Raw genomic sequence first — 10,799 nt, 5'->3', positions numbered from 1 at the left:
GGACAAATTTCAAAGGAGCTATGAACTAAGGCTAGATAGGAAGTTACCCACTTCTGAAAGAATGGGCGCTGGAAAACCTTATGCACCACAGAGGACTATCATCTGATATAGTGCTAGCAAAGGGCCCCTTCAAGTTGGAAGGCTACATACACAGAGCACTGCTGGGAAACAGCTGCTTCCTTAAAACAGAGTCTATCTTGGAGACATGGAGGGAGTGAAGTGCACCCAGTGATGGACCTTCATGTGCTAATGCACCTGAATGACTCAAAATGAAGAGAAACATTTTCAAATGTCCATTAATAACAGGCATGTGCAAAGTATAAACTTAAAAATTTTGGAAAATTGGAAGTTGGGAAAAATGAAATGGAACACATGAGGATTGATATCCCAGGAATGGAAAAACTAAAAAGCTCAAAGTCACTGCTGTCGAGTCAGAACAGACCTGTTGCCTCTTGGGTTTCTGAGGCTCTAATTCCTGTGGAAGGAAATTGATCATCTTTGTCCTTTGAGTCACTGATGAACTCGAATCATCAGAGAGCACAGCCTCTGGGTTAGGAGTTCAACTCCCTATGGAGCATATCACCATGGCTCTCTATCTCAGACGTCGGTGAGCTGCAAGGGACTGGAACTGGCCATTTGAATCTGCTTATCATGTGGTTTACTATGTTGGCAATGGCTAATTGGAGAGGAATAGTGACATTAATCCCCAAAGAGAACAGCACAGTTCAAAACCCATCCTAAGTACAGTGATTAGAACATTCCTACACACACAAGGCTGCCTTGTTATTGCAGATATGGTTCTGATTTTCACACTAACTACCAAAGCCAAAGATTAAGGAATTAAAGAGTTCGAACAACTTCCATAGTCTGAAATTGACCAAACATATAAAAGATTGTTGTTGTTGTTGTTGTTAAGTGCCGTCTAGTCACAGGTGACTCATAGTGACCCTATGAAGGAGAGTCCTTAACACATGGGTGTCTTTCATCCTCTCTCCAGGTTCATAGGGTTTCTGGAGGCAAGCTATTACAGAAGTGGATGCCACTCCTCCTTCCAAGCTTGTTTTAATCAGGGAGCTCCACCCCACTCTCTATTCCCATTGGGTAGCCAACCATTAACACATTTTTTTTTTTTAGTCTTATAGATTTATTGTCAAAGAACAAAACACTTAGACAATTTAAATACAAGTTGAACAGAATTACTCCGTCCAAGTGGGCAATGATGCTAACAGGCCTTCTCACTTCTGGATGCTCGCCAGAGTCATTGGAGTCTTCTCTCAGGGAAGAGAGGTGGCCTTATATTCTATTCATACACATCCTTCTTATCTGCAATGTAATCTACAATTTCTTGTGGACACATTAATTTTTCTGCATCTATATCAGGAATTTCAAACCCAAATTCATCCTCCATGGCCATGATAATCTCCACTTGGTCCAAACTGTCTAAGCCCAGGTCTTTCATAAAATGGGAATTTACTGAAAGCTTTTCTGGGTCAATCTTATCATACAGCTTCAAGACATAAAGAACCCGTTCCTGGATTCCCTCTAACGTCAATGGAGGTGCATCACTGTACTGACGGCACTGTGTGACTCCCCCAGGAACCTGTGCGAATATCGAGACCGGCAGCGGAACCCGACGCCTCGTCTGGATTCCCGCGGAGCACAAGGCAGTGCTCAGTGGCCGAGCAGCGGTCAACGAGGTGGCCTGGGACAGCGGCGCAAAGGCCACGGGCAGGCGACGGACGCAGGCGGAAAGGACACGAGCCGCCATAACTGCGCCGACCCATTAACACATTTGACACATCAGTATCACAGTGTTCAGCCTCACAGCAACCACAAGTGACCGCTGTACGGCAACTTGTACACCAGGGCTATACGACCTAGAGAATGTCTGAACAAAAACAATGAAAGACAGGCCCGAAGGCCGCGGATTAAAAGTCACCACCTTTGGCTTTGTAGCATGGCCTTCTGTCTACCGGGCCAGCTGATCTCTCTCTCTCTGTTGATATTACTGTTGTTAAGTGCTGTCGAGTTGCAGGCGACTCATAGCGACCTTATGAAGGAGAGTCCTCGATGCATATGAAAGATACATAAATAAAAACTGGTGATTGTAATGCAAAAGTTGAAAACAAATAAGGACTATTGTTGTTGGTTTGTGTCATTGAGTGCCTCGACCTCGTACCTACCCCACGAACAACAGGTCAGAATCCTGCCTTCCTTTGTCCTGTGCTGACAATCACCACCATGCTCAAGTCCATCATCACTGTCACTACACCAGCCCATCTTGTTGGGGGATTTCCTCTCTTTCTCTGACCCTACACCTTTCCCAGCATGATCTTTTTGTCCAAGGACTTTCTCTGCCTGACAAAAGAAAACATGACCTTGGCTAGAGACATGAGGCCAGAGACAACATGTTTGAATTTTTGATAGCTTATTCATAGGGAGCTCTGGTGGCCTAGTGGCAAAAAGCTACACTGCAATCCCAAAAGTACGTGGTTCAAATCCGCCAGATGCTCTGCTGGAGAAGGAGAAACAATCTCCTTCTGTGCCAGTTGGATCAGACATGATGGTTCGCAACAACAACAACAAAAATAGTTAAATAAATTGCACACTGCCTAATTCATCTGGTCACAGAGTAATACCATCTCACTCAAGTCTACAGATTTAAAAAAAAATAGCTTATTCTTTGCAAATACCATAACAACAACAAAAAAAACCCCACAATAAAACAAACAACAACAAAAAAAAACCATAAAAAGATACTACACATATGGACCTTGCACAATAGAAATCACCGAAATCACTTCATCTACGTCTGGAAACAAAGTAGTGGAACTCCATAGCATTGGCCAGGAAAAAGATAGAAGCTAACTCTGAAACAGAATATCAGTTGCTCATATGCTTGGACCTCTCCAGAGTACTGACAATGATGTCAGTCTAGAGACCAAGGTGTGCCTAATCCAGGCCATGGTCTCCGCAATTACTTGCTTTGCATCAGAGAGCTGGACAATGGCTAAGGATGATAGAAGAAGAATTGATTCCTTTGAGTTGTGATGCTGGAGAAGAGTATTGAACCACCATGGACCATCAGGAGAAAACATAGATCTGTCTTGGAGAGAGTGAAACCAAGTTTCCCCTTGGCTAGGATTTTGAAGCTCCTTCTTACCTGATTTGATCATGTGGCCAGAAGGCACCAGTCCTTGGAGAAAAACATCATACTTGGAAGAGTAGAGGGACAGTGTAGGCGAGGAAGACCCCAGATGAGATGGATTGATACAGTAACTGGGGCAATGGCTGTAGGTGTGTTAGAGTCAGTGAGACTGGCTCAGAACAAGACAGGCTTCAGAGTTGTTGTACAAAGGGTAACTATAAGTCAGAGTTGACTCAACAGCACATAACAACAACAAAATATGTAGGTTAAAATTGAAGCTGAAGTAAATTAAGACAAATATGTGAGAGCCAAACTAAAACTCTGAGTATATCCCACATGAATTTACAAATCATCTCAAGAATAAATTGTAGCAGTAAACACTATTGACATAAGACTCTACAAGTTGAGGGATGATATCAAGGACATCCTACATGAAAAAAGCAAAAGGTCATCAAAAAGACAAGAAAGAAAGAGAAGACAAAAGTGGATGTCAGAAGACACTGCGGAAGGTGGTCTAGCATATAGAGAAGCTAAAACAAAAGGAAGAAATGAGAAACTTAGAAAGTTAAACAGACAATTTTCAAGGGCAGCTTGAGAAGACAAAGCAAAGTATTAAAATGAAATCTATCAAAGATAAGAAGTTAGAAACCCAAAAGAAAGATAATGTTCAGCATTTTTCAAGCCAAAAAGAAGTGAGGAAACAAATCAAGCCTCTAATTGCAATACTGAAGGATTCCATGAAACAAATACTGAAGGATGTAGGAAACATCAAAAAAGAGGAATTGGTTAGCACTAAAAAATGTCAGGAAGTAGCATACGACTGGGAATCAGTGACACCGAAGAGATTCACGCCTCACTGAAGGCACTGGCAGAAAAACAGGGCCCCTGAAATTGACAGAATACCGATTGAGGAATTTGGGTGGCAGATGCAGCCCTCAATGTGCTCACTAGTCTGTGCCAAGACATTTAGAAGACAGCCACTTAGCCGAATGGCTGGAAGATATCCTTATTTGTTCTCATTCCAAACAAAGTGACTTAATAGAATGTAGAAATAGAACAATATCATCAATATCATACGCAAGTAAAATCTTGCTGAAGATTATTTATATATGACTGGGAGAGTACATTAACAGGAAACTGCCAGAAACTCAAGCTGAATTCAGAAGAGGCTGTGAATCAAGGGATATGATCTCTGATGTCAGATGGATCATGGCTAAAAGCAGAGAATACCAAAAAGATGTTTATTTGTCTTTTATTGATAAAGCAAAGGAACTGACCCATGCGGACCATCATGCATTATGGATAACAATTCCGAATTCATTTTGCTCACGCAAAACCTATACACTGAGCACATAGCAGTCATTCAAACAGAGTAAGAGGATGTTGCAGGATTTAAAATCAGGAAAGGTGTGCATCAGGGTTGGAGCCTTGCACCATGTTCATTGTATGTTTTGAATATAACCCAGGAAACGGCTGTATGAAGAATTATGTGGTATCAGGATTGGAGGAGTATTCATCAACAACCCACATTAGGTCGATGCCACAACTTTGCTGAAAGGGAAGACTTGAAGCATTTGTTGAGGATCACAGACTGTAGAGTCTCCAGTATGTATCACACCTCAACATCAAGAAAGTGAAAATTCTTACCACTCGACCAATAGGCATTGTCATGATTGATGCAGAGAAAATGGAAGCTTCCAATTATTTCATTTTATTTGGACCCACAGTCATCACCTATGCAAGTCACAAAATCACATCCAGGAAATCATAAGACATGTTGCACTTAACAAATCTACAGTCAAGGACCTCTAAAGTGTTAAAGAACAAGGAAGCCAGTTTAAAGACTTTAGTCTAGCCCACATAACCTAGCTCAAGCTGTATCATTTTCACCTGCTTTGTATGCATGTGAAAGTTGGGCAAAGAACAAGGAAGACCAAAGAAGAATTGATGTATTTGGGTTAAAGTGCTGTCACAGAGCATGAAATATGTAATGGATTTCCAGAAAAAAAAAAAAATAAAAGCTGTCTTGGAAGAGAAAGAGCTAGTTGTTGTGTTGTTAGGTGCTATCAAGTTGAGCACAACTCTTAGCAACCCTATGAACAACAGATCTGAATGCTACCCTATCCTGTGTAATCTTCACAATCTCAGACACCCTCAAGCCCATTGCTACAAGTCACTGTGTCAATCCACCTGGTTGAGTGTCTTCCACTGTCCCTCCACCTTCCCAAGCATAATGTTTCTCTCCAAGGAATAGCTTCTTCAAGTAACATACTCAGATGATCTAAGATGAAGTTTTATCATCTTTGCCTTCAAGGAATACTCTGGCTATACCATCTCCAAAACATATCATTCGTTCTTTTGGCAGTTCCTGGGATGTTCAGTACTCTTATTCAACCACAATTCAAAGACATCAACTCTTCTGTCATCTTTAGTCATTGTCCACATCTCAGATGCACAGCAAGACACTGAAAAGACCATGGCCTGAATCAGGTATGCCTTAGTCCTCAAACTGACCTCCTTGCTCCTCAATAATTTAGAGAGATCCTTGACTACAGACTTCCCAGTGTTACACATTTTCTAATCTCCTGCCTGTTAGAACCAAGTGTATTGATTGTGAGCCAAGATGTGTCCAAAGTATGTGAGACAAGATTCCCAGTCTTTGTGAACCCAGGACAGGCAAGGTCCTCCTTAAAGGCCAAGACTGTGAGCTTTTGTCTCACATATTTTTGGCCATAATGTTAGAAGGAACTAGTCTTCAGGATAGGACATCAAGATTGGAGAGGAGGAATGTCAATGAAGGAAAGGAAGACCTTCACTGAGGCAGGTTTGCATGATGATCTTAACAACAGGCTTAGCCACAGCAGAGATTGTGAGGACCACAGGGTCATGGAAGATAGCCATCTGTTCTGTATATGGCCGCTATGAGTCAAAGTCAACGTGAGGGCAACTGACAACAAGAACAACGGATGCCTGTGAGTTGTGGTGTTGGAGAAGAGTGCTGAATATCCTATGGACTTCCAAAAGAACAAACAGCTTTGTCTTGTCAAAAGTGCAGCCTTGGAGGCAAAGATGGCGAAGCTTCCTCTCTCTTATTTTGCGCATATTGCTAGGAGAAGCTATTCCTTGGAAAATGGCACCATACTTGGAAAAGTGAAAGATAAGATTGGCATGATGCCTGCAGCAAGGAGATCAAGTGTGTCTGAGACGCTGAAGTTGCCACAGAACAGGGCAGGGTGTAGGTCTATGGTTCATAGAGTCACTAGGAGTCACACTTGACTCTATAGCTCGCAACAACAACTGCGTTAAGTTGTGCCAGTGTTACTCTGAACACTGTTAAGGGGATTAAAGGGAGGAAGTGGCATTTCCTCTTGATTTGTCTGCTTCTTCTAGCTGGACCAGGAATGAGTGTGTGTGTATCTATGTAACAACATGTCAACATATTAGGCATGCATACCACCAGAAAGTTTTCTTGAGAATTTAGCTGCAAGATTCCTTACTTGTGAGCTTCAGACTATAAGGAGTGAACCATGTGTATCCCGGGGCAATCCATTGTATTTCTCTGTAGTACAGTGGGCACAGCCGCGGGCTTTCCAGAGAAATCAGAATCTCTGCCTCAGACTTCTTAACATCCCAAGTTGTTCCCTTAGTGGGCATGTCTCTCAGCACCAGGGCGTTCTCTGAGCTAGATCTCACTCACTCCATTCAGTAGTTGCTCTTACTACCTGTCAGCTTGTTGGTTTGGTGACTTACTTATTGCTCCAATGCTGGAAGCTATAGCACCCATATTTCAAACATCAGTTGAGCCATTCCCCTGTTGTAGACAAGTTTCAAGAGAGTTTCTAGAATGAAACAGACAAGGAAGAAAGGCTGGCCAATCCAATTCCAAGGATTAGCTAATGACCACCTTATAAATCACAATAAAACATAGTCCAACTTTCTCATTTTGGATATATGGTCCTGAGAGATCATGGCTTTGGAAAGACATCATGTTTGGTGGAGTGGATGGTGCAGTAGGGCAAGGAGAGATCAGTGATGGACTCAAGCATGACTGTGATCATGAGATTGAGTCAGGACGGACAACTATCCGTTCTCCTGTTTATACAATCACAATGACTCAAAGTCAACCCCATGGCAACTATCACTGTCTAATATCCACTCACCTCCTATCAACTAAGAATTCTTTAGATTAACTCATTTGACTGTGTGGATCACAACAAACTGTGACTGACTCTGAGAAAAATGAGAATCCCTGAACATTTGATAGTGTTTATGTGAACCCTGCACTTGGACCACTTTTTAAATAACATGCCTCCAGAAATTCTATGAACTTTCATAAATGTCAATAGTTGTAGAGGGTCTTCAGACTTTTTTTTTCATAGGGTCTCTATGAGTCATGCTTGACTTGAAGGTAATCAACAACAACAACATACATGAACAAGGAGACCGTCGTCAGAACAGAGCAAGGAAATACTACATGGTGCAAAATTGGGAAAGATGTACATCAGGGATGTGGCCTATCTCCATACCTTTTCAATCTATATGCAGAACAGATTATCTGGGAGGCTAGGCTATATGAGGGAAAAGGTGGCATCAGGATTGGAGAAAGACTCATCAACAGTATGCAATATGCAGATGACACAACCCTGCTTGCTGAAACTGAGGAGGACCGGAAGTACTTGCTGCAGAAGGTCAAGGATTGCAGCCTTCAATGTGTATTGATACTCAGCATCAAGAAAACAAGGATTCCACCACTGGGCTGATTGGCAGCATCATGAAAGACTATGAAGATATTGAGATTGTTAACAGCTTTAGTTTGCTTGGCTCCACAATCAACACTCTTGATACCAACAACCAGGGAATTAAAAGACAAATTGCATTGGGAAAGTCTGCTGTCTGAGACCTCTCCAAAGTACTGAAGAGCAATGATGTCAGTCTGGAAACTAAGGTGCGTTTGATTCAGGCCATGGTCTTTGCAGTTACTTGCTATGCATCAGAAAGCTGGAAAATTACTAGATATGACAGACGGAGAATTGATGACTGAGTTGTGGTGCTGGAGAATAGTAGTGAATATATCATGGATTGACAGGAGAACAAACAAATTCATCCTAGAGAGGGTTAAATCAGGCTTCTCCTTGGACGCAAGGATTTTAAAACTTTGGCCTACTTTGGACATGTTGCAAAGAAGGACGAGTCCTTGGAGAGGGACATCATGCTTGTGAGTGTGGCGAGACAGTGCAAGAAAGGAAGACCCTCAATAAGGTGGATTGATTGAGTGACTTCAGGTAGTGGGGGTAGGTGTGTCAGAGGCAGTGAGATTGGAACAGGATAGAGCAGGCTTTAGGACTGTTGTACATAGGGTTGTCATGAGTCACAAGAGACTCAACATAACAACAACCACCATTTGGGGAAAGGAGGACCATTTCTTCCCGTGAGATTTATAGCCCCAGAAACCCAAGGATGGGCCACCGAGGAGTCAGTTCAGACTCTATGACAACAAGGTGGAGTTTTTAGTTCATTGCCATGATAGTCCTTGGGTAGCAGAAACAATTCAGTCATAGTGATTTGACCTTAGTCAATGAGGCCTAGGAGGCCGGTCTGATGGTCGGCTTCCTCTTAATGCCACAGTCTTAAAAGCTCTGTGAAGTTCTTTTCTGCACATATGGGGTCACTCTGAGTTGGGATCGACTCAGCAACTAACATCAACCATTCAAATAATTGGTCTGTTTGCTTCCTATACTCTGGTACAGTTGATGAGTGAATTAAAATCTTGAAAGCATGAATAGTATCATGTGTATATACTTATTTCAAGAATATTATACATTTGTAAATGAAGAGGAGGGGCAAAAGTTTACTAAATAGAGCTTCTTAAAGGTCTGCTACAATAACCAGAACCTGAGACTTGCCCTGCTGGACTGAGCTCAAGAGGTCATTTGCTAGTTGCAGCATCTGGTCACCACAAGGTTACGTGACCTCATTTACTGAGAAGCAGAGGACTTTTACGTTGGGAAGGGTGGTGTGACCTGAGGCTGCTGCTCCCTGAAGTGCTGCCTGCCTGTGTGAGGGTGGAGAACTTCCATGGATGGCTCATCTTCTTCATGAAGGCTCATGGCAGGAAGAGTTTTCTCTCAAGTCTAAGCATCAGGAATAATTACGTTTCCCCTAAACAATAGCTCTGAATTTAACCCATGGAACCTGTGACTCATTTAACTTCTGGTTTCCCATTTTGGATTGTAGCCAGCAAGGTCAGAGTCAAAACTTTGGGTCTCCCTAGCAACCGAGCGCAGTCTGATGACATTCTTCATTCCTTCTCTTAACCTTGGTTGTTTTCTACTCTTCTTTCCCATTTGCCTTGACTGTTTTATATATTTATTATTTGTATCCTATCAAACCATTTTTAAACATTCTTTAAGAATACATTGGTCATGGACAAAGCATTGAAGTGAAAATTTTCAACTCTTCTTATGTTCACTTCAAAGTTCTTGTCTTTGCAGCATTTGCTTACAGTAGAAAAGAGTTAAGCACTTCCTCAGAAGAACAGGTGCTCTATATTGGTCATAAACAATTTGTTCAGATATCCCCCCACTTCCCCTAACATATACAAAAAATAAAAGTGGTGAGCTTGGGTCTTCTTAATAATTCTCTCAACACAGATTCATCCATGTTGACAAAATTTTACTATCATAAGTTTGGTCTTCCTGTTAGAAGTGTATCTGTTCATTCTTTTGGAACCCTATAGGATATTAAGAACTGTTCAACTGCACAACTCAAAGACATTGATTCTTCTTCTGTCATCTTTATTCACTGTATAGCTCTCAGATGCACAGAAAGTAATTGGAAACCTATAGCCTGAATCAGGCACACTTTAGGCTTCAAACTCACATCATCACTCTTCAGTATTTTGGAGTAGCCCCCGACAGCAGACTTTTCCAGTGCAATATATATATAGCCTGGTCGCCTGACTGGTGGTACCAAGAATGTTGATTGTAAATCCAAAGAAGATGGAATCAGTAATAGTTACAACCCTTTCTCCGTCTATCATGATATCACCTATTCATTCAGTGATAAAGACTATTGTTTTCTTCATATTGAGATGTGATCCATACTGTAGTTGATCTTCAGTAAATGTTTCAGGCTCTGCATAACTCAAATTGTTGATGAATCTTCCTCTGATCATGATGCCACATTCTTCTTCATAGTGTCCCGCTTCATGAATTATTTGCTCTGCATACAGATTGAATAGGTATGGAGAAAGGATACAACCCTGACACACTCCCTTCCTGATTTTAAATCATATTATGTCTCCTTGTTCTGTTCAGACAATAGTTTCTTGGTATAGGTACAGATTTCATATGAGCACAATGAGAAGTTCAGGGATTTCCATTATTCTCAATGTTACCCATAGCTCGTTGTGATCCACATAGTCAAATGCCTTTGCATAGTTAATAAAACACAGATAAGCATTCTTCTGAAATTCTCTCTTTTCAGCCATAATCCATCCATTGTCAGCAATGATATCCTGAAGCCATGGCCTCTTCTAAACCCAGCTTGAACTTCTGGCTGTCTCTTGTCATTGTACTGTTCCAGTAATTTTTTTTTTATAATTTTTTTTACAGAGGTTTTGGATTTCCATTCATTCATTGCCGCAATTTTC

The 10,799-nt window shown here is 41.6% G+C and overlaps 1 pseudogene; it reads right to left on the bottom strand.

Moving 5' to 3' along the window:
- Positions 1-1,300: 1,300 nt before the first annotated feature.
- On the bottom strand, positions 1,301-1,768 carry LOC102863818 (annotated as a pseudogene).
- Between the last annotated feature and the right edge of the window lie 9,031 nt (positions 1,769-10,799).

Source organism: Elephantulus edwardii, unplaced genomic scaffold (assembly GCF_000299155.1).
Source record: "Elephantulus edwardii isolate Elephantulus edwardi_28Jun2011 unplaced genomic scaffold, EleEdw1.0 scaffold00004, whole genome shotgun sequence".
NCBI lineage: Eukaryota > Metazoa > Chordata > Mammalia > Macroscelidea > Macroscelididae > Elephantulus > Elephantulus edwardii.
This window is presented reverse-complemented; position numbering and strand designations above follow the sequence as displayed.